This window comes from Giraffa tippelskirchi, chromosome 13 (assembly GCF_054371585.1).
Source record: "Giraffa tippelskirchi isolate mGirTip1 chromosome 13, T2T-mGirTip1v1.2.pri, whole genome shotgun sequence".
Lineage (NCBI taxonomy): Eukaryota > Metazoa > Chordata > Mammalia > Artiodactyla > Giraffidae > Giraffa > Giraffa tippelskirchi.
In genome coordinates, this window is record NC_137287.1 from 123,458,063 (window position 1) to 123,481,546 (window position 23,484).

Sequence of the window (23,484 nt, forward strand, 5' to 3'; positions counted from 1 at the left end):
ATGCTGTGATCACTCACCTAGAGCCAGACATCCTGGAATCCTGGAATGTGAAGTTAAGTGGGCCTTAGGAAGCATCACTACGCACAAAGCTAGTAGAGGTGATGAAATTCCAGCTGAATTACTTCATATCATAAAAGATGATGCTGTGAAAGTGCTTCACTCAATATGCCAGCAAATTTGGAAAACTCAGCAGTGGCCACAGGACTGGAAAAGGTCAGTTTTCCTTCCAGTCCCAAAGAAGGGCAATGCCAAAGAACGTTCAAACTACTGCACAATTGTATTCATTTCACATGCTAGCAAAGTAATGCTCAAAATTCTCTAAACCAGGCTTCAACAGTACGTGATCTCGGAACTTCCAGATGTTCAAGCTGGATTTAGAAAAGGCAGAGGAACCACAGATCAAATTGCCAACATCTGTTGGATCATAGAAAAAGCAAGAGAGTTCCAGAAAAACGTCTACTTCTGCTTTATTGACTACGCCAAAGCCTTTGACTGTGTGGATCTCAACAGACTGTGGAAGATTCTTAAAGGGATGGACATACCAGGCCACCTGACCTGCCTCCTGAGAAATCTGTATGCAGGTCAAGAAGCAACAGTTAGAACCGGACATGGAACAACAGACTGGTTCCAAATAGGGAAAGGAGTACATCAAGGCTGTATATTGTCACCCTGCTTAATTTAACCTATAGGCAGAGTACATCAGGAGAATGCTGGGCTGGATGAAGCACAAGCTGAAATCAAGATTGTAGGGAGAAATATTGATAACCTCAGATATGCAGATGACACCACCCTTATGGTAGAAAGTGAGGAGGAAATAAAGAACTTCTTGATGAAAGTGAAAGAAGAGAGTGAAAAAACTGGCTTAAAGCTCAACATCCAGAATACTAAGATCATGGCATCCGGTCCCATCGCTTCATGGCAAATAGATGGGGAAACAATGGAAAGTGACAGAGTTTATTTTCTTGGCTCCAAAATCACAGCAGATGGTGATTGCAGCCATGAAATTAGAAGACGCTTACTCCTTGGAAGGAAAGTTATGACCAACCTAGACAGCATATTAAAAAGCAGAGACTTTACTTTGCCAACAAAAGTCTGTCTAGTCAAAGCTCTGGTTTTTCCAGTAGTCATGTATGGATGTGAGAGTTGGACCATAAAGAAAGCTGAGCCCCGAAGGATTGATGCTTTTGAACTGTGGTGTTGGAGAAGACTCTTCAGAGTCCCTTGGACTGCAGGGAGATCCAACCAGTCCATCCTAACGGAGATCAGTCCTGAATATTCATTGGAAGGACAGATGCTGAAGCTGAAGCTCCAATACTTTGGCTACCTGATGCTAAGAACTGATGTGTTGGAAAATACTCTGATGCTGGGAAAGATTGAAGGCAGGAACAGAAGGGGATGACAGAGCATGAGATGGTTGGATGGCATCACCGACTCAATGGACATGGGTTTGTGCAAGCTCCGGGAGTTGGTGATGGACTGGGAAGCCTGGTGTGCTGCAGTCCATGGGGTCGCAGACTCCAACACGACTGAGCAACTAAACTGAACCGAACTGATGTTCCAAATATTTCACAGGGTGTGGTTATGCTAAAAATTCATTTGATGTTTACCTGAAATTCAGATATAAGCATGCATCCTGCATTTTTATTTGCTAAACCTGACCAGAGCTCCCTGGAGGTTTTCTTGGGTAATGATCTGATGATAGTTATGTTGTGGCCGACTTTACCTCGACAATGATCTCGCAGAAGGATGATCTTATGTGTCCTCTGAGCAGTGAGAAGCCACGTTAGGGGTCTCAGTCATCATTGCTATGCTGTTCTCGTCTCTTGAACCCTCTCAGTTTTCTCTGCAGTGAGAATATATCAGATGAAGCAAATGTTACCACTTGAAGCTTCTGTAAAAGCTGAAACTTAGAGTTTCTCAAAGCAGACAAACCTGCTTTACCTGTTTGAGAATTTGGTGAACTCACTAATAAAAGATCCCCAGAGATTTGTGCTCTATGGCCTAGAGTGGACTGAGCAAACCCCTTTGTTCCACTACATTCTTTCCAAGAGGCTTAAAAATAGGCCAGATATGCAGCTTATTAAGAAAACCACCTTTAACACAGATAGTGTTATGGTTCCTGGGAAGATAGCAATGCCCTTTGGGCTTGGGAGAGGATTTCAGTTAGAGTAAGATACTTGCTTTTCTTCTTTGAATATCAGCTTACTGAGCCTTTCTCAGAGCAAGAAATGAGTGTATGAAGGTGGAGGAATTCAATTCAGCCACATCAGATAGGAAGATGCATCCAGGGTAATTGAATATCCACAAGATGAATTCTCTATGATGGGTAAAGAGTAGTCATTTATCAAAAGGCAATGTGTTAACAAAATTTAAAAAGCAGAACCAATAATCTAGCATGTTGTAGTCGAGAAGTAAAGGCGATGATTATTTTAAAATGAACGAAGTAGCAAACAGCTGTAAGGAAGACAGAAACAGATACATCGGCATCAGTATGGACACTTATCTGAATACTGCAAATACAGTGGGAGTGTCAAGGAGGGCATTACCCTATTTTAGTGGTTTCAAACCTTGCTGAAATATCAGATCAACAGATATATTGAGGTGAGCTCCTCTGGCCTTCAGATCTGATAATCTATATTTTAAGTCTCCCTAAGGAACTCTGATATGACACATTTTGGGATATAGTCGCATTTATTTATTAATCCACTGACATAATAAATGGCAGGAAGCTTGCATGAGGGCAAGCTCAGTCACTTCAGTCGTGTCCAACTCTTTGCGACGCTGTGGACTGTAGTCCGCCAGGCTCCTCTGTCCATGAGATTCTCCACGCAAGAATCCTGGAGTGGGCTGCTGTGCCCTCCTCCAGGGGACCTTCCTGATCCAGAGATCAGATCTGCGCTCTTGCGTCCTCTGCACTGGCAGGCCGATTCTTTACCACTAACGCCACTGGGAAGCCCCACCAGAAACTTATTAGGCACCAAAACTATTCTTGGTTGTTTTTTTTTTTTTTTTTCTCATTTCCAGCTTTCATAAATATCCATTCTAATGGAGAGAGAAAATCCAAACAAAAATGAATAAAGAAAATAAAACCTAATAATACGGCAGGGCCCTCTCTGATGGGCCAGGGTTAAGACCTCGCCGTCCGCAGCAGGGGATGCAGGTTCAGCCCTGGTTGGGGACTAAGGTCCCAGATTCCTCACGGCCGAACACCAAAACATAAAACAGAAGCAATATTGTAATAAACTCAATAGAGACTGTAAAAATGGTCCATGTCATTGAAAAATAAATAGTGGGACGAATAGTGACCCATGCTGTAAGAGAAGGTAAACAGGAGGGAGACTATGTGTCTGGTGGAGGAGAGTGGATGCTGTTTTAAATAAGGTGGTGATGAGAGCGTCTGAGGTGAGACTGGAATGAAAAGAGCAGTCCAGCCCTGGAGAGCCCGCCCCTGAAGCAGGAACGGATTTCGGAAGATTCACGGAGGAGCAGGAGGGTCAGTGTGGCTGGGGAGGCAGTGAACACGGAAGGGGAGCGTGGAAGGTGAGTCTGAGGGGCACCCACGGGTCACACATCCAGGATCCTGCAGACTGATAACAAGGTTGGATTTCACTCTGTGGATAATGGACCGTCACTGTAGATTTAGGACAGGGAAGTGATCTGATCAGATTTTATTTTGAAGTCTCACTCTGGTTGTAGAAATTCGGGACACTGAGTACACAGCTGTGCAGTTATCCAGATGTGTGGTGATGGTGGCCCGTGCCTAGTGGATAGGAATGGTGGAGGTGAGAGGTGGTTCGGTTCAGGACATGTTTTTAAAGGTCAAGCATCAGTAGAACTTGCTGATTAATTGATTGTGGGTTATGAGGGAAAGGCAAGATTCCAAAGTGACTGTAAATGTTTGGTATGACAGCTTGATCAATGGAGATACCAATTATTAGGGTGGTGGACTCACTGAAAGTAGCAGGTGTGCTGAGGGCTTTGGGGTCGGTTTCAGAGGCGTTATGTCTGGAATGCGTCCGAGACGCCCGAGGAGCGATGTCACATCAGGCGCTTGAATCACAGAGAGTCAGGTTTAAAGGAAGATTTCAAGACTGGAAATATGGAATTTGGGAATCAACACATACAATATTTAAGTCATGAGATTAGGAAATTCATGTAAAGGGAGAAGAAAAGGGATATAAGATCAAGCCTTGTTGTTGCTAAAAAACAAAATTTAGAGATAAGTTAGATGATATAAAGGTGTTATTGGCATTTGGGGTTGAACGGTACTTTGCTATTGAAGGCAAGTGTGAGGATTGTAGGATGTTTAGCATCCCTGGATCTGCACATTAAATGCCAGTGTCACCTGCTAATTATTGCGACAGCAGATACAGCTCCACATACTTGAACACCACTCCAGAGGTGTGTCCTGGTGGAAAACCCTTGACTATATGGTTATTGAAATCAATAACTGGCTTCAGAGAGTTTAGTTTAAAAGATTATGTTTCAAATATACTTGCATTAGTAAAGTATATATTATGAAGGGTTATGGTATGGTATTATGGAATAAAAGAAAATTTGTTTGCTAACATTCTCCCAGGGCCAAGAAAATAAAGCAAACTCAGAAAAGCATTAAATCCACTCTTACCATTTTTACTACTTAACCAGGATTAACTGATTAATTGATTCGTGTAATATCCTTTGTAAAACATTCAAAGCACAATAATGCTGGATTAGTGAACTGACTTTGGTAATCTAACACACTTCCCACCACCATCCCCACGTGAGAATTATAGGTGCAGGTGTTTTGGTTCTGAAATCTGTTCTATAAATTGTCCATAATGTCATAAATACACTTTTTAAATTTTATATTATATACATATAAAATAGGGCTTCCCTGGTGGCTCAGATGGTAAAGAATTTGCCTGCGATGCTGCAGACCTGGGTTCAATCCCTGGGTCAGGAAAATCCCCTGGAGAAAGGAAAGGCTACCCACTCCAGTATTCTTGCCTGGACGGTTCCATGGACAGAGGAGCCTGGCGGCTACAGTCCACAGGGTCGCAAGGAGTTGGCATGACTGACGACAAGCACACACATACAAAATAAACGCTGTTTAGTGCGTTATTTCAGGATCATTATTTTGTCGAGTGTTGGTTCCATGACATGGTATCCATTTATTTCTGGGGTGATGGTAACATCTATATGTGCACCTTCATAGAGATTTGTGTTGCCAGATGTATATATCCTGTGTGCTGAGTCACTCAGTCATATCTGACTCTTTTGCGACCTCATGGACTGTAGCCCACCAGGCTCCTCTGTTCATGGGATTTTTCAGGCAAGAATACTGGAGTAGGTTGCATTTTCTCCTCTAGCAGATCTTCCTAACCCGGGGATTGAACCTTTGTCTCCTCCGTCTCCAGCATTGCCTGTGTCTCTTTACCTCTGAGCCATCAGAGAAGACCAGACGTATACATTTGTCAAAACCCTACCTCTGGAACTAGGTCCTTTTGTTTTTCCTGACCTTAGATTATTTTTAGCTGTTCTATGTGTGTGTGTGTGGGGGGGGCATTCAGTCATGTCTGACTTTGCGACCCCATGGGCTATAACCCATCAGGCCCCTCTGTCTATGGTTTACCTGTTCTATAATTTTGTATACATTGAATTTCACATGAATTGCATCCTATAGTTTGTACTCCTTTGTGGAAGGTGTCCTTCACTCAACATGTTTTAAGATTCATGGGTGAGGTTTTAAGATTCATTACATGTATCAGTAGTTTATTACTTTTTATTGCTGGACAGTGTTTCATTGTGTAAATAAGCCACAATTTCTTTCTGTACATACCTCTTTGTGAGCATATATTTTCATTTCTCTTGGGAAAATACCCAGTTGAATTGGTCCATTAAATAGGTATATATATAGTTTTAGAAGAAACTGCCAGAACTTTTTCCAAAGTGATGGTTTTAAATACGCATTTGCATTATGTAAAACATGGGAAAGTTCTGATTGCTCCATATCCTTACCAGTACTTGATGTTGTCAGCCTCATCAGCTTTAGCCATTCTAATTGGGGGTGTAAAGGTATTTCTTTGTGGTTTTTATTTGCATTTCTTCAATAACTGTTGATACTGAGTACTTTCTCACTTATTTATTGGCCATTTATATATCTTTTTTTATGAAGTGACTATTCAAGAATTTACCCACAGAAATCTCTTCAGGAACTCTTTAAAAGCTGAGTTGCTATAATAAATTTGCCTTAGAAGAGTTACTATCAGTCAATATTGGGAGAAGTTTGTTTATGTAATACCCACTAGTCAAGAAGAAAGTTATGTTAAGTATATGTTTAAAAATAATTATAGGAGATCACAAATACTTTTTTTCTCTATTGACTAAGTATATTGACTAAGTAAATTAAGCTGGTTTCCACTGGAAGTTAATTAATGCACTATACTTCTGGATAATAATATTGATACTAGTCAATACATATAATTTATGAATTTTAAATTCTAAAAAAATAGAAACCCCAAGACACTTACTAACTTAGGTAACTTTTCTGCTACTTTTCATTTATGTAAAAATAATTGAACTTTGTTTAAGAAGCAGTATCCATATGTTGTTCTGATAAAATACCTTAAGTCTGACATGCTTCGCTGATTTTATGTGAAAACCAACTCATAATAAACACACAGCTGGATATGTTCCTGAATGGGTACATGACACTTTTCATTATACAGAAAAGAGAGTAAAACTCAAAGTCAAGAAATCCAACCTGTTAGATCACTAAGTAGGCATCCACTCTGAAGAAGCTGAGATAATACATAAAATACCCATTCCGATAGCAAGAAACCAGAGTGCAGTTTGTTCATCCTTACGGAACAAATAAACCTAGTCTCTGAATCTGGATCGTTAGCTGCCATCGGAGATTTTTATTTGCGTGAGTGTACTTTTAACCTCACAAATAAGATAATGTTTATATAATTCAAAGGAATAAAAAACAAAAGAAGGCATTCAACTCAAACTTTGGTCAGCAACCATTTATCCACAAGCCTTTCCATATGACAAAATAGCGTCACTCAGTCATGTTGGACTCTTTGCAACCCCATGGACTATACGTCCATGGAATTCTCCAGGCCAGAATGCTGGAGTGGGTAGCCATTCTCTTCTCCAGGGGATCTTCCCAACCCAGGGATCGAGCCCAGGTCTCCCACATTGCCGGCAAATTCTTTACCAGCTGAGCCACCAGGGAAGCCCGTGATTTGTAAAATAATGTATTTAAGTATCAGTGCATATATACAAAATAAAAAACATTATCACAGTTTTCCTGAATAGTCTCTTTTTCTCATGTTAAACTTACTGTCAACCTGGTTTGGGCTGCTGTTGGAACAAAATCACCTATTACAACTCTGAACAGCTCCCCACTCTACATAATAACACTGTTTTGCAACTGGTACTTGCTAGGGTAAATCTGCCTTGAAACAGCTGACTTGTCAGTCGGTGCTGAGGGCAGGTCAGCTCTGCAAAGAGAAGGCTCCTTGCAGCGTAACACCTGAAGTCTGTTACGCATGCGTGCCTGCTAAGTTGCTTCAGTCATATCCGACTATTTGCAACCCCATGGCCTTTAGTCTACCAGGCTCCTCTGTTCCATGGGATTCTGCAGGCAAGAATACTGGAGTAGATGCCATGCCCTCCTCAGAGTCTTCTATGCGGCTTATAAATTAATAACATAATATGTGAAAGAGGCTTAAGCTAAAGAAAAATGGACTGTTGTGTTTTGGTGAGTTTTCGTTTGCTGTTCTGTTGGTCTGTGGAGCTGACTCTTGTTAAGTTCACACTTACAATACTGTGTGATGTCTTTTGGCAGAGAGCAGACTGCTGTATTAGGTCAAGATAAATATATTCAAGTATAGACTCTGCGGTACTCAAAATATGTCCTTGAGTCAAATTCACTTCTTGGGTTTATTTTCTAGTTACTGGGGGTAACATTTGCCCCACTGACTTCCACAGTGTTCTGAGGTTATGAAGGAGACAGTAGACATGAGAACATTGAACCATCCTTGATGATGCCCTTTGACAATTGACAGCTGTCCATTTCCATCGTTTTTCACTGTGCCTACCATGACCCCAGAGTGTTGGAAATCTTGCTCATGAAAACATCGTCCTTTGACTTCACAGTCACTGCCAGTGTCTTATTTAGATGGGCTCTGGTTTGTGTAAACAGCCCAATAAATAGTTTATTTGTTCTGAATCTTTCCTCTGGGAATTCTCTTTAGAAGTATAGCCTAACATCTCATTTCAAAGAGGGCAAGGAGAACATCAGCCACCGAATGACTGCATTTTCTAAACGTACAACTTAAAAACATCGCATCTGCTGTGCCTAGAGACACATCTGTCTGTGCAGCTATCAAAGCTGGGTCACGCTCTTCACATGCCCAAGTGGCCACACTCACGTGGGATCCGTGTGGCTCCTGCAGGGTATTCCTGGGGTTTGCGAACGGTAGCCACAAGTGCTCTTTCTTTTATAATATCTACCTTTTGATGCTAACGATTCTGTATTAAAGTAAAGCAAAAGTAGGTTTGTCTGTCTGAACTTCCAAGTCAATTACCGCTGCTCAAGTCTGATAAACCACAGTTACAAAGCCAGGCCAAGCAGGTAAATCATCAAAGCAACAACAAGCACACAGGCTTTCTCTCTGCTGCTGCCGCATCAGAGAGCAGCGCGGCAGAAGCCCTTCTGATTGTTTGGTTTCAGTGTTATAGGCAACAGCTCTCTCAGCCCCGTTAGAAGATGGAGATGAGAAAATGTCATCTGATCCAGAAACTCGAGTTAAAGCGACATTTTTTTGATCAAGAATGGATAGGGAGGCCTCTCAGGTGGGGTTCAGGAGCTCAGAAAACAGTCTTTACGTGCTAAATGCCCTGCAGCTGCAGTCAGCAGAGCCTTGGGCAAGGAAAGACATCTGGCATTCCCGGCACCTCACGGCAGCCTCTGATTCCTTCCTTCCTAACCTGGAAAAGTCACAGATTTACCCGGAGTCACAGAACAGGCATTACAGATTTCCATCCAGTTCTTCAGTTATCCACCCCGCCATCTATCTTTTATTGTTCTCAAGTATGATCTGTGAAGGTAGATTTAAATTTATACTACTCATTGTCATATGAGTGTCCTGTTATTCTTAATTTGGTCATTCATTTATTCAAGGAATATTCATTGAGAGCCAGTTTTCCTACATTTATTGATGGAGATGTGTAGATGCAGAAGGTGTGAGGGTGAAGCAGACAGGATGCCCTCACAGGGGATTGGCGCTCTCATACACACACCCCCACGGGGACTCAGAAACTCCTCCCCCCATTGTGGGTGCAGGGTTGACCACTGCTTTTATCTGAGCAATTCCAGCTGAGGCCCAGTTTATGTCTTATCTCTCAAATTCAGAAAACCTGTGGGCTCATTCAAGCCTTTGCGTACACTTTTTCCCTTTCTCTGATGTATTGGAGCTCTGGGAACCCTGAAGTGCAGACGGCCCTGGGGGCTTTCAGAACAGGAAGGTCAGTGCTAGGTCAAGGATGTCTCCATCATCTACTCCATTGTCCATGGTAGACACTGGTAAGAGTTCAGCTCACACTTCCTCACTGAAATTTAGCACTGCCTTTGACCTATTAATATTTTCCTGGAGGCTCAGTGGGCTTCCGGGGTAGCTCAGCTACTAAAGAATCCATCTGTGATGCAGAAGACCCCAGTTTGATTCCTGGGTAGGGAAGTTCCCCTGGAGAAGGGATAGGCTACCCACTCCAGTATTCTTGGGCTTTCCCGGTGGCTCAGCTGGTAAACAATCTGCCTGCAATGCGCTAGACTTGGGTTTAATCCCTGGGTTGGGAAGATCCTCTGGAGGAGGGCATGGCAACCCATTCCAGTATTCTTGCCTGGTAAATCCCATGGACAGAGGAGCCCGGCAGGCTACAGTCCAAGGGGTCACAAAAGAGTCAGACATGACTCAATAGCAGTTGACCTTTTTTAATGTACTACTGGTCCTGGCAACCAAATAAATCAGTTAGTACTGACGCAGGATAGCCCCTTATCCTTATTCATCAAGGGCAGGCAGAATGAAACTCACAATCACAGAAAACACTAATCAATGTGATCACATGGACCACAGCCTTGTCTAACTCACTGAAACTATGAGCCATGTCATGTGGGGCCACCCAAGATGGACGGGTCATGGTGGAGAGTTCTGACAAACTGTGGTCCACTGGAGAAGGCAACGGCAAACTGCTTCAGTATTTCTGCCTTGAGAACCCCATGAACAGTATGAAAAGGCAAAAAGATAGGACACTGAAAGATGAACTCCCCGGTCGGTAGGTGCCCAGTATGCTACTGGAAAAGAGTGGAGAAATAGTTCCAGAAAGAATGAAGAGCCAAAGCGAAAACCATGACCAGTTGTGGATGTGATGGAAGTAAAGTCCAGTGCTATAAAGAGCAATATTGCATAGGAACCTGAAATGTTAGGTCCATGAATCAAGGTAAATTTGAAGTGGTCAAACAAGAGATGGCAAGAGTGAACATCGACATTTTAGGAATCGGTGAACTAGAATGGATCAGAATGGGCAAATTTAATTCAGATGACCATTATATCTACTACTGTGGGCAAGAATCCCTTGGAAGAAATGAAGTAGCCCTCATAGTTAACAAAAAAGTCTGAAATGCAGTACTTGGGTGCAGTCTCAAAAATGACAGAATGAAGTCTGTTTCCAAGGCAAACCATTCAGTATCACAGTAATCCAAGTCTATGACCCAACCATTAATGCCAGAGAAGCTGAAGTTTCACTGTTCTATGAAGACTTACTAGACCTTCTAGAAGTACCACCAAAAAAAGATGTCCTTTTCATGCTAGAGGATTGGAATGCAAAAGTAGAAGTCAAGACATACCTGGAGAACAGGCAAGTTTGCCCTTGGAGAACAAAATGAAGCAGGGCAAAGGCTAACAGGGTTTTGCCAAGAGAATGCACTAGTCATAGCAATCACCCTCTTCAAACAACAGGAGAGAAGACTCTACACATGGACATCACCAGATTGTCAATAGCGAATTCAGATTGATTATATTCTTTGCAGCCAAAGATGGAGAAGCTGTATACACTCAGCAAAAACAAGACCAGGAGCTGACTGTGGCTTAGATCATGAACTCCTTATTGCCAAATTCAGGCTTAAATTGAAGAAAGTAGGTAAAACCGCTAGACCAGTCAGGTATGATCTAAATCAAATCCCTTTCGATTATACATTGAAAGGTGAAAGTTGCTCAGTCATGTCCAACTCTGTGTGACCCCATGGACTATATAGTCCATGGAATTCTCTAGGCCAGAATACTGGTGTGGGTAGCTGTTCCCTTCTCCGGGGATCTTCCCAACCAAGGGATCGAACCCAGGTCTCCCTCATTGCAGGCGGATTCTTTGCCAACTAAGCCACCAGGGAATCTGAAGAACACTGGAGCGGGTGGCCTCTCCCTTCTCCAGGAGATCTTCTCAAAATAGAAATCAAACCAGGGTCTCCTGCATGGCTACCAGCTGAATTTCTAGGGAAGCCCCTCGATTATACACTGGAAGTGACAAATAGACTCAAGGGATTAAATCTGATAGACCGAGTGCCTGAAGAACTATGGACAGAGGTTCATGACATTGTACAGAAGGCAGTGATCAAAACCATTCCCCAGAAGAAGAAATGCAATGAGGCAAAATGGTTGTCTGAGGAGGTCTTACAAATATCTGAGAAAAGAAGAGAAGTGAAAGCCAAAGGAGAAAACGAAAGATGTATCCACCCGAGTTAGAGTCCCAAAGACTAGCAAGGAGACGTAAGAAAGCCTTCCTCAGTGATGAGTGCAAAGAAACAGAGGAGAACAACAGAATGGGAAAGACTAGCGATCTCTTCAAGAAAATTAGAGATACCAAGGGAACATTTCATGCAAAGATGGGCACAATAAAGGACAGAAACAATATGGACCTAACAGAAGCAGAAGATATTAAGAAGAGGTGGCAAGAATACACAGAAGAACTGTACAAAAAAGATCTTCATGACCCAGATAATCACGATGGTGTGATCACTCACCTAAAGCCAGACATCCTGGAAGGTGAAGTCAGGTAGGTATTAGGAAACATCACTACGAACAAAGCTAGTGGAGGTGATAGAATTCCAGCTGAGCTGTTTCAAATCCTGAAAGATGATGCTGTGAAAGTGCTGCACTCAATATGCCAGCAAATTTGGAAAACTCAACAGTGGCCACAGGACTGGAAAAAGTTAGTTTTCATTCCAGTCCCAAAGAAAGGCAATGCCAAAAAATGCTCAAACTACCGCACAATTGCACTCATCTCACATGCTAGCAAAGTAATGCTCAAAATTCTCCAAGTCAGGCTTCAACAGTACATGAACTGTATGTTGAAGCTGGATTTAGAAAAGGAAGAGGAACCAGAAGTAAAATGCCAACATCTGTTGGATCATCCAAAAAGTAAGAGAATTCCAGAAAAAACATCTACTTCTGCTTCACTGACTATGTTAAAGCCTTTGATTGTGTGGATCACAACAAACTGTGGAAATTCTTCAAGAGATGGGAATACTAGACCACCTTACCTGCCTCCTGAGAAATCTGTATGCAGGTCAAGAAACAACAGTTAGAACTGAACATGGAACAACAGACTGGTTCCAAATTGGGAAAGGAGTACGTCAAGGCTGTATAGTGTCACCCTGCTTATTTAAGTTATATGCAGAATACATCATGGAAATGCCGGACTGGACGAAGCACATGCTGGAATCAAGATTGCCGGGAGAAATATCAATAACCTCAGATATGCAGATTATACCACCGTTATGGCACAAAAGCAAAGAAGAACTAAAGAGCCTCTTGATGAAAGAGAAAGAGGAGAGTAAAAAAGTTGGCTTAAAGGTCAACATGCAAAATATTAAGATCATGGCCTCCAGTGACAGGTCTAGCACACACATCCGTAGATGGACCTTTGTCGGTCTGCTGTCCAACTATCTCGTCCTCTGTCATCCCCAGGAAGTGATGGGTCACTTCGTGACAAATAGATCAAGAAACAATGGCAACAGTGAGAGACTTCATTTTGTTGGGCTCCAAAATCACCACAGATGGTGACTGCAGCCATGAAATTAAAAGACGCTTGCTCATCAGAAGGAAAGCTATGACAGTCCTAGATAGCATATTAAAAGCAGAGACATTACTTTACCGACAAAGGTCCATCTATGGATGTGTTTAGTAGACCTTAAAGAAAGCTGAGTGCCGAAAAATTGATGCTTTTGAGCTGTGGTGTTGGAGAAGACTCTGGAGAGCCGCTTGGACTGCAAGGAGATCCAACCAGTCCATCCTAAAGGAGATCAGTCCTGAGTGTTCATTGGAAGTACTGATGGTGAAGCTGAAGCTCCAGTACTTTGGCCACCTAATGGGAAGAGCTGACTCATTAGAAAAGACCCTGATGCTGGGAAAGATTGAGGGCAGGAGGAGAAGGGGATGACAGAGGATGAGATGGTTGGATGGCATCACCGACTCAATGGACATGAGTTTGAGCATGCTTTGGGAGTTGGTGATGGACAGGGAGGCCTGGAGTGCTATAGTCCATGGGGTCACAAAGAGTCAGACACGACTGAGCGACTGAACTGAACTGAGCTCACCCAGGAGATGAAATCAATGTGTTATCCTTGCTTGGAATTCACTAGTCTTCTTTTATTTTCCTGGGACCATTGATCCTCATCCATAACTACATATCCACAGTGCCCACAGATGCAAAGATGCATGAGGTCACTCAAGTTTTATTCATTTAGATCCCAGGAGGCACCATTGTCATCAGTATCGAGCTCTGACTTCAGTTTAGGAGAAATCTAATCTCTGTAAATTTCATATGTAGCCACAACTTCCACAGCTTCAAGTCCTTTTAAACTTTGGTCTTATACTCACACTCAAGAATCTCCAGCCTTTATCACTTACTGTGCATTAGCAAGCCAAACAAATAACACCAAATTAGTTTAATTATTGTTCAACATTCAGTTTAATATAGGTTGTTGGGATGTGTTGAGGGAAGGGTCTCTATTCCTTAAAATCATTCAGAGACCCAAGCCCTTTCCTCTAGAGTACTGTTATCTTCGAGGGGCACAGGGTCATCTACCAGATCCCCTCCATTGAGCCAGTGAGAAAAGAATGTGGGAATCGTGTCTGTGTTAGTTACTCAGTCGTGTCCAGCTCTTTGCAACCCCATGAACCCCAGAGGAGCCACCAGGCTCCTCTGTCCATGGAATTCTCCAGGCAAGAATACTGGAGTGGGTAGTCATTTCCTCCTCCAGAGATCTTCCCAACCCAGGGATCGAACCCTGGTCTCCTACCATCTGAGCTACTAGGGAAGAATCATACATAGTGCTTTTAAAATTTGAGGCCCTGGAAGTCAATATGCATCATTTCTGCCACATTCCACTCACTTAATTGCAAGGAACACTATGAAGTAGTGTCTAATAATTTGACTAAACTAGATAAGCTATGCTTGATGACAAATAAATTCACAGATTCTTTTTTTTTAATGTAAGAGAGCTTATTTCGCTTTCGCAGAAATTCTAATGCAATGAGAGCAGCCTGTAAACAGTTTGAGCAGTACTCTAGGGCTTGTCTCAGGCTTCAGGATGCTTTTCTCTCATGGGTCTGCGTGATGGTCTCCATGGTTACTCCCAAAGGGAGAGGAAGAATGTAAAGGTATACATTGGGTTTAAATGCCTCAGCTTGAGAAGCAGGGCATCTCACTCTGCCCACATTTTTTTTTTTTTTTTTTTGCCTAGAAATAGTCACATGACCTTAACTAATTGCACAGGGACCTCAAAGGAAGTCTTCATGTGCCCAGGAAGGAGAGGAGACTGAGGTGGTCACTTGCTACCCTGCCACGTGGGGACAAAAATGTGCCCTTAGAAGGAGATGGAAGTAGAATGTGGTAAACACAGAGCGTTACGCCAGCCACAAGGCACCTCTTTCCCTCTTCTCTCAGAATGTCCTGCAAGATCTCGAGCACACTCATACTCCAATATGATTTTAATAAACACCAATTGCTAATTGGAATGTGATTATAATGTAATTTTTTAAAAAAGAAACTGGTAATAATGTGATTTTTCAAAAAGTGACTTTATTCCAAGCATACCCTGGTTTCAGAGTTGGAGTTTGAAGGTATGCACAAGAGAGGAATTTCTTGGTCAAAAATGAGAGAAATCTAATTTGAATAGTCATGAGCCAACAAAAGGATTTCATTGGCTCGTGCAGTTGAAAGATCCTGGCATAGCTAGACCCAGGTGCCTAAATGATATTGTCATAAATTTGCAGGATTCGTTCTCAAACAGGCTGCTCTTAAGTTGTGGCAGGATACCTGCCAGGAGCTCTAGGTAGCCCCAGGAAGAGGGAATGTGTTTATCTCAGTGATTATAGCAAAGTTGGAGAGAGGATGCTCCCTGGACTGCGCTAGCGTAGCTGTCCATTCATTTAGCTGATAATAGATAAAGAATAAGCAGATAATAGAACTGACTGGGTTTGAAATCAGCTGTTACATCATCCCCATTTAAGCCGGAAAATAAAGATGGGACCTGAGAAGCTTCCCAAAGGAAAACCTGATTGTTGTTACAAGGAAACAGAACCCAGAATACCACCCCCGCCCCAGTTTCCCACTGTGTGACGCAAAGAGGAGGAGATCGCCTTGCTGTCTGATTAGGTCCTTGTGGCGATTTTGCCCTTTAAAAAAAAGAAAGAAAAATGACTGTGGCCCAGAGTCTGATCATTAGATCTGGGGGTCTAAAAACCTCATTTGTTATTGACACAGGTTATCCTTGGTCCCTGGGATAATGACTTGTGCTAACCCACCTTATAGAGACTGAGGCATAAACTGCAGCTCTGGCTTGTTCATTGTCCATTAAAAATATAACTTGTTACTGGACCAGCAGATTTGAGCTACACTGAACAGCACCTTGTACACACGAGAAAGTAAACTAAAACCAGTGGGGAATTAGTTGAGCATGAAATCAGACTCAGGGCATTAGTTCCATCAGGACATGCTGTGACAAATAACTGTTATTGCTCAATAAACACATCTTGGAGTCATTGACATACCTGCTTAGGAGACTGTCATTCAAATAGGTCATCTTCACTCTCATCTCCACACCCCCAGCAAATTCTAGGTGACTTTTGTTAAATTTTGCCCTTCCTATCACTGTATTTTCCCAGGGACCATTTCCTTTCACAATACCTTATTTAACTGAATTGTCTTCATTTGCTTCTTGATTAGTTAACAGTCCATTAATAATTACTGTATCTTTATTTAATTAGGTGAAGTGTCAGAAATCTCAGCTTGTGTATCAATCACAAGTGTTCACATAGCTTCTTCTGAGAATTCTCTGTGGAATTTCCAAACATCTTAATGGGTTAAGCTCTTTAAAATCAATATAGTGAGGAGAAAATACTTCCTGGATTTTTACATTATCAGAGTCTTGCCTTTCTTCCTGGAATTGTGCAAACCATATTGGTGAAGCTTGTCAATGGAGAATGTTTTCTTTTTATATTGAAACAAGTTCAAATTAAATATGTGCAACATGGCCATTATTTTGATATCATTTCACACTCACGCCAGAGCTCAAGAGTAGGGTAAGCACCTTCCCTTTGTCTTGTCCTGCATTCGTCCAGTTGCCTGTTTTGCCCCACGAGCTCTGTCATCCTCTCCTCATGGGGTAAGTTGAAAACCTAGTGTTCTTTTCCCTAGATTCTATAGAGTGCATGTCCTAGAAACAAGGATGTTTTTACATAGCTGTATTATGATGATCAAATTAGAAAGTTTAGCATTGGAGCAATGCTATTATGTAATCAGCAGTTTGTTTAATTTTTTGAAATCGCTCCAGTGATGTTATTTTTAAAAAATTACTCTCTGGCTGGTTCCAGTTACACCCACTATTATTGTGCACTGGGTTTAGTTTTCTCTTCTTTTTGGAATTCTTTATCACTGAACAGTTGCATTGCCTTTCTCTGTCATTTCTGACGCTGATATTTTTAAAGAACTTTTGTTTATTCATTTATCTTTGGCTGTGCTGTGTCTTGGTTGCTGCGCCTGGGCTTCCTCTAGCTGCAGTGAGGTGGGGCTCCTCTCTAGCGGTGGAGTAGGCTTCTCTTTGTGATGGCGTCTCTGTGTGGAGCATGGGCTCTGCAGGGCGGGGGCTTCAGTAGCTGCGGCTCCCGGGCTGCAGAACACAGGCACAATAGCTGTGGCACACGGGATTCGTTGCTCCAGGGCATGCGGGATCTTCCTGGATCAGGGATCGAACCCCTTTCTTCTGCCTTGGCAGTGAATTCGTGACCACAGGGTCACCAGGAAGGCCCTGACTCGGACATTTTTGAAAGGTGTAAAACTAGTTTTCTGTAGAATCTCCCTAAATGTGGGGTTTTCTGATTTTTTACATGATCAGATTCAGCTTATATACTTTTTCTGCATCTTGTTCTGTCTTTGTTACTGCATCATGTTCAGATGCCCCTGGTAGTGTCCCAATTTTGATGGCAATATTGATCCCTACTTTAACACTGGTTTATATAGTGTCAGTGTTAAGACGGTGTCCATCAGATTTCTCCATTGTAAAGTTAATTTTTCCTTCTGTTTGTAGTTTAATAATTTAGGCACAGGTTTTTTTGAGATTATGTACATATCCTGTTTCTAATAGTACTCCTCCCGGTGCGTGCTTGAAGGCATGCTAAGTCACTTCCGTAATGTCTGACTCTTTTGTGACCCCATGGACTATAGCCCACCGGGCGCCTCTGTCCACGGGATTATCCAGGCAAGAATACTGGAGTGGGTTGCCATGCCTGCTTCCTGGGGATCTTCCCAACTCAGGGATTGAACCCATGTCTCTTAGATCTCCTGAATTGGCAGGCAGATTCTTTACCATCTGGGAAGCCCTTACTCCTCCCAATAAATTGTGTCAAATAAGCACAAATATTCTTAGTCCATTTGACATGTGAATGAATGGAAGCCAATGAGTTAAAAGAATTGCCTTCACACTGATTCCAAATAGGAAAAGGAGTGCGTCAAGGCTGTATATTGTCACCCTGCTTATTTAACTTCTATACAGAGTACATCATGAGAAACGCTGGGCTAGAAGAAGCACAAGCTGGAATCAAGATTGCTGGGAGAAATATCGATAACCTCAGATATGCAGATGACACCACCCTTATGGCAGAAAGCAAAGAAGAACTAAAGAGCCTCTTGATGAAAGTGAAAGAGGAGAGTGAAAAAGTTGGCTTAAAGCTCAACATTCAGAAAACTAAGATCATGGCATTTGGTCCCATCACTTCATGGCAAAGACATGGGGAAACAGTGGCTGACTTTATTTTTTGGGCTCCAAAATCACTGCAGATGGTGATTGCAGCCATGAAATTAAAAGACACTTACTCCTTGGAAGGAAAGTTATGACCAACCTAGACAGCATATTAAAAAGCAGAGACATTTCTTTGTGAGCAAAGGTCCGTCTAGTCAAGGCTATGGGTTTTCCAGTGGTCATGTATGGATGTGAGAGTTGGACTGTGAAGAAAGCTGAGCACCGAAGAAGTGACGCTTTTGAACTGTGGTGTTGGAGAAGACTCTTGAGAGTCCCTTGGACTGTAAGAAGATCTAACCAATCCATCCTAAAGGAGAGCAGTCCTGGGTTTTCATTGAAACTCCAATACTTTGGCCACCTGATGCAAAGAGCTGACTCATTGGAAAAGACTCTGATGCTGAGAAAGATTGAAGGCAGGAGGAGAAGGGGACAACAGAGGATGAGATGGTTGGATGGCATCACCAACTCAATGGACATGGGTTTGGGCGGACTCCGGGAGTTGGTGATGGACAGGGAGGCCTGGTGTGCTGCGGTTCATGGGGTCGCAAAGAGTCAGACATGACTGAGCGACTGAACTGAACTGAACTAGATATGGGATTAGAACCCGGGTTTTACAATTCTTTGTGTGACATTTCTCCCACTTACTTTTTGGACAAAATCTTGGTCACATGCTCCAGTGCTTTGGGGCACGGTGTTTTATATTTGGAGCAACTTTGGAGGGTCAGTTAAACCTGGGACAGAACTGGACTGTCCCTTGTGGGCTATGTATTCTTTGTAAAGTTTTATAAAGTTTCTGAATCTCAACTTATTCTCCATAAAAAGAGATAATACTACCCAGCTCTCAGTGTTGCTTGGGGATTAAACGAGACGATGCATCTTTCTCAGACGCTGTGCATCACCCATGATGCAGTGAGCGGTTACAAACGTGGGTCCTTTTTCCTCTTGGTCCCTTCAGTGTTGTTTGTTTGTCTGTCTGTCTGTTTGTTTCTGTTTTTTTCAGTGAATGGCGTTTGCTGGGGCCTCTGTATTCTGGGCACGTAGCCATGGGAAAATTCAGTTTTTGCCGAAATGGAAAGAAAACACTCGTTGAGAAAGTGGAGCTGTGGGTCCGGTAGGCATGTGGGGGAAGAGAGCTCCAGGCAGAATCAACAACAAGATCCGAGGACCCGACTGGCCATGTTCTTGACATCCTTGAGGGAGAATAAGGAAGTCAGTATGGCTGGGGTAGAAAAAGTGAGCCAAGAATGAGAAGGATGTGATCAGATGTGGTCAGGGGCCAGATCGTGTAGGTCAACATCAGAGTTGAAGATTTATTCTCAGGGAGATGAAAGACAGTGTAGGATTTGAGGCAGAAAAGTGATGTGTTTATTTTCCTATTTTAAATGAATCACAGCTGTGTGTTGAACTGTGTCACCCAGTAAGATATATTCAAGTCCAAATCCCCAGTGTCTGGAAATAAGGTCTTTGTAGATGTAACCAAGATAAGGTCATTCGAGATTAAAGTAGGCCTTAATGTAATGTAACTGGTATCCCTGTAAGAAGAGGGAAATCTGAATGCAGAGATGGAGACCATGTGAAGAATGAGGCAGGAATTAGAATGATGCATCTGCAGGCCAAGGGACACCAGCGCTTGCTGGCAACCGCTAGAAACTGAAACGGCGATGAAGCATTCTTCCCTGGAAACTTTAGAGGGACTGCAGCCCTGCCAGCACCTTAATTTGGACTTATAGACTCTGTAAGTGTGAGGGAACACATTTCCTCTGTTTTAAGCTACCTAGTTTGTGGTAATTGTTACAACAGCCCATGTTATGGAAGATTATAGAAGACGGGTGTGGAAGCAGGGAGCTATGAAAGACCATGGTGACGTGAACAAAAGCAGTGAAGGTGGAGATGCAAGATGTGGCCAGACTCTGGTAGATAAACTCTACTTGGCATTGGACTGGGGGCCCAAACCAGGAACACTTTCCAGTAAAAGGATGTGTTGCTGATAAAAACGCAGGGATGCCAGCCAGAATCTAGGGGTTATGCTTAGTGTACTGATGGGGCTGAATGCAAAAACTTGAGTCAACAGTGACTCTAAGATTTTGACCTAAAGTCTGGAGTGAATAGAGTCAACCGTTTATGAGATGAGGAAGACCATAGAAAGAATGGTATGGAGGAGAAAATCATAAATTCAGTTTGAGATCTGTTAAAATTTGAAATATCTCTTATGTACACAAGTGGAAATTTGAGTAGGCAGTTGGATGAAGGAGCCTAATGTTCAAAGGGAAAAGTTTGATGTCCACGTATATATTGAGTTGTTACTTAATAATGATATTTAACACCACGACTGCAGGAGATCTAAAACCCTAGAGGCTGAATGATAGAGAAGGTGATGAGTCCTCCGTATTCTCCTAATAATTATTAGATTCGCAACCGGTAGTAGGGGCCTGTGTTTATATTTGCTGGTTGTTTGAAGATGAGATGTTTGAGCATGTACAGCTCAGTAACTCAGTTGTGTCTGATTCTTTGTGACCCCATGGACTACAGCACGCCAGGCTTCCCTGTCCATCACCAACTCCTGGAGTTGCTCAAACTCATGTCCTTCAAGCCAGTGATGCCATCCAACCATCTGATCCTCTGTCGTCCCCCTCTCCTCCTGTCTTCAATCTTTCTCAGCATCAGGGTATTTTTTAATGTCAGCTCTTTGCATCAGATGGCCAAAGTATTGGAGCTTCAGCTTCAGCGTCAGTGCTTCCAATGAATATTCTGGACTGATTTCCTTTAGGATGGACCAATTTGATTCCTTTTAGTCCAAGGGACTCTCAAAAGTCTTCTAAAACCCCACAGTTCAAAAGCGTCAGTTCTTAGGCGCTCAGCCTTCTTTATGGTCTAACTCTTGTATCCATACATGACTACTGGAAAAACCATGCCTATGACTAGATGGACCTTTGTTGGCAAAGTAATGTCTTTGCTTTTTAATATGCTGTCTATGTTGGTCATAGCTTTTCTCCCAAGGAACAAAGGTCTTTTAATTTCATTGCTGCAGTCACCATCTGCAGTGATCTTGGATCCCAAGGAAATAAAGTCTGTCACAGTTTCCACTGTTTCCCCATCTATTTGCCGTGAAGTGATGAGACTGGATGCCATAATCTTAGTGTTTTGAATGTTGAGTTTTAAGCCAGCTTTTTTACTCTCCTCTTTCACTTTCATTGAGAGGCTCTTTAGTTTCTCTTTGCTTTCTGCCATAAGGGTGGTGTCATCCGTGTATCTGAGGTTATTGGTATTTCTCCTAGCAATCTGGATTCCAGCTTGTGCTTTATCCAGCCTGGCATTTCACATGATGTACTCTGCATATAAGTTAAATAAGCAGGGTGACGATACACAGCCTTGATGTACTCCCTTCCCAATTTGAAACCAGTCTGTTGTTCCATGCACACTTCTAACTGTTGCTTCTTGACTTGCATACAGATTTCTTAGGAGGCAGGTAAGGTGGTCTGGTATGCCCAGCTCTTTAAGAATATTCCACAGTCTGTTGTGATCCACATAGTCAAAGGCTTTGGCTTAGTCAAAAAAGCAGAAGTAGACGTTTTTCTGGAATTCTCTTGCTTTTTCGATGATCCAATGAATGTTGGCAATTTGATCTGTGGTTCCTCTGCCTTTTCTAAATACGGAAGCAAAAGACATTAAGAAGAGGTGCGAAGAATTCGCAGAAAAAGTATATAGCAAAGATGTTAATGGCCCAGATAACCATGATTGTGTGATCACTCACCTCGAGCCAGACATCCTGGAATGTGAAGTCAAGTGGGTGTTAGGAAGCATTACTATGAACAAAGCTAGTGGAGGTATGAACATGAGCACATAATAAATTTTGATAATTTGAATCATACCTTTGAAACCACAGCTCTTTATATTGGTAATGCTCATTGTTAGGGTACTGGGGAATTAAATATTAAGTTGCTGCCCCTCAATCTCTTACATTCTTTTTCCATAGCTCCAAGGCAAGGTGCAGAATTCTTACTTTGTGAAAAGTAAAGTAAGAAATTGTAATTCAGGGAATCACAGGCTACATTTTTAGAGACACTTCTTTGACAAATCTCTCTAGTTAAATTTTCTTTTGTAGTATTCACACCAAATTTGTATGTTGTGGATGTTAAGAGTTTTGTGCATTTGATTTCCTGAAATTGTGCCATTACCAGAGCAGCTGTCTGAATCATATAAACAATCTCAGTATGACAAGTGTGTATAAGAATGATGTCAGTATTTCTGAATTTGTAAATCTGTCTTGAACAGAGAAGCTACAGTATAGTAGGTGAGTGGTGCATGGCTGGGGCTTCCCAGGTGGTGCTAGTGGTGGAGAACCCGCCTGCCGGTGCAGGGGACATAAGGGACGCGGGCTCATTCCCTGTGTTGAGAAGCTCCCCTGGAGGAGGGCACGGCTACCCACTCCAGTATTCTTGCCTGGGAAATCTCATGGCCAGAGGAGTCTTGCTGGCTACAGTCCATGGGACTGCCAAGAGTGACTGCACATGCGTGCACACCTATTGAGACTTTTATAGGCTTCCCTGGTGGCTCAGCTGGTACAGAATCCGCCTGCAGTGCAAGAGACCCAGGTTTGATCCCTAAGTAGAGAAGCTCCCCTGGAGGAGGGCAGGGCAGCCCACTCCAGTATCGTTGCCTGGAGAATCCCATGGACAGAGGAGCCTGGTGGGCTGTGGTCCACAGGGTCGCAGAGTCAGACACGACTGAAGCGACTCAGCACACACACGTGCAGTGATGTACGGTTGACGGGAAGGAGTCAGAGGATGAGGGCCTTCTGCTGTCTGGCCATCCCATCCATCCTGCACACTTAGAGGCCCAGCCTGGAAATTAAGAGTCCCCATCTCTACTTTTGATATTTTTTCCATCTGCTTCTTGTGTCTCTTTGAAATGTGTTGGCTCTATTTTACCTATAGCTCTAGTCATTCCAAATTGATTCCTGATCAGAAAGGCAGCAAGACTTCCCTTCTAGCTCTGTCTGTGGGTAATTGGCTCTTTTTATGTTAATATCATTCCCCATGAAAACATATTAGAAATGTGGTACAGTGACAGCAGAGTATCTACAACTTGAGTTACTTTAAAATGTTCTCAATGCTCTCCATTAGCTAATTACAGCCTGT

General features: G+C 42.7%; 2 long non-coding RNA genes across 3 annotated transcripts in view; one reads left to right on the plus strand and one right to left on the minus strand.

Annotated features, from left to right (window-relative positions):
* The window catches only part of LOC145532423 (uncharacterized), a 600,217-nt gene that overhangs the window by 375,279 nt on the left and 201,454 nt on the right, over window positions 1-23,484 (plus strand). The window lies entirely within an intron of this gene.
* LOC145532425 (uncharacterized) lies at window positions 1,614-17,110 on the minus strand. 2 transcript variants are annotated; one of them, XR_014073228.1, is made up of 4 exons: window positions 16,101-17,110; window positions 9,004-9,092; window positions 2,182-2,317; window positions 1,617-1,843 (listed from the first exon to the last, which is right to left on the minus strand). It is a non-coding gene; the product is annotated as an uncharacterized LOC145532425 (long non-coding RNA). The 2 variants fall into 2 exon arrangements; XR_014073229.1 differs by lacking the exon at window positions 2,182-2,317 and having other exon boundaries at window positions 1,614-1,843.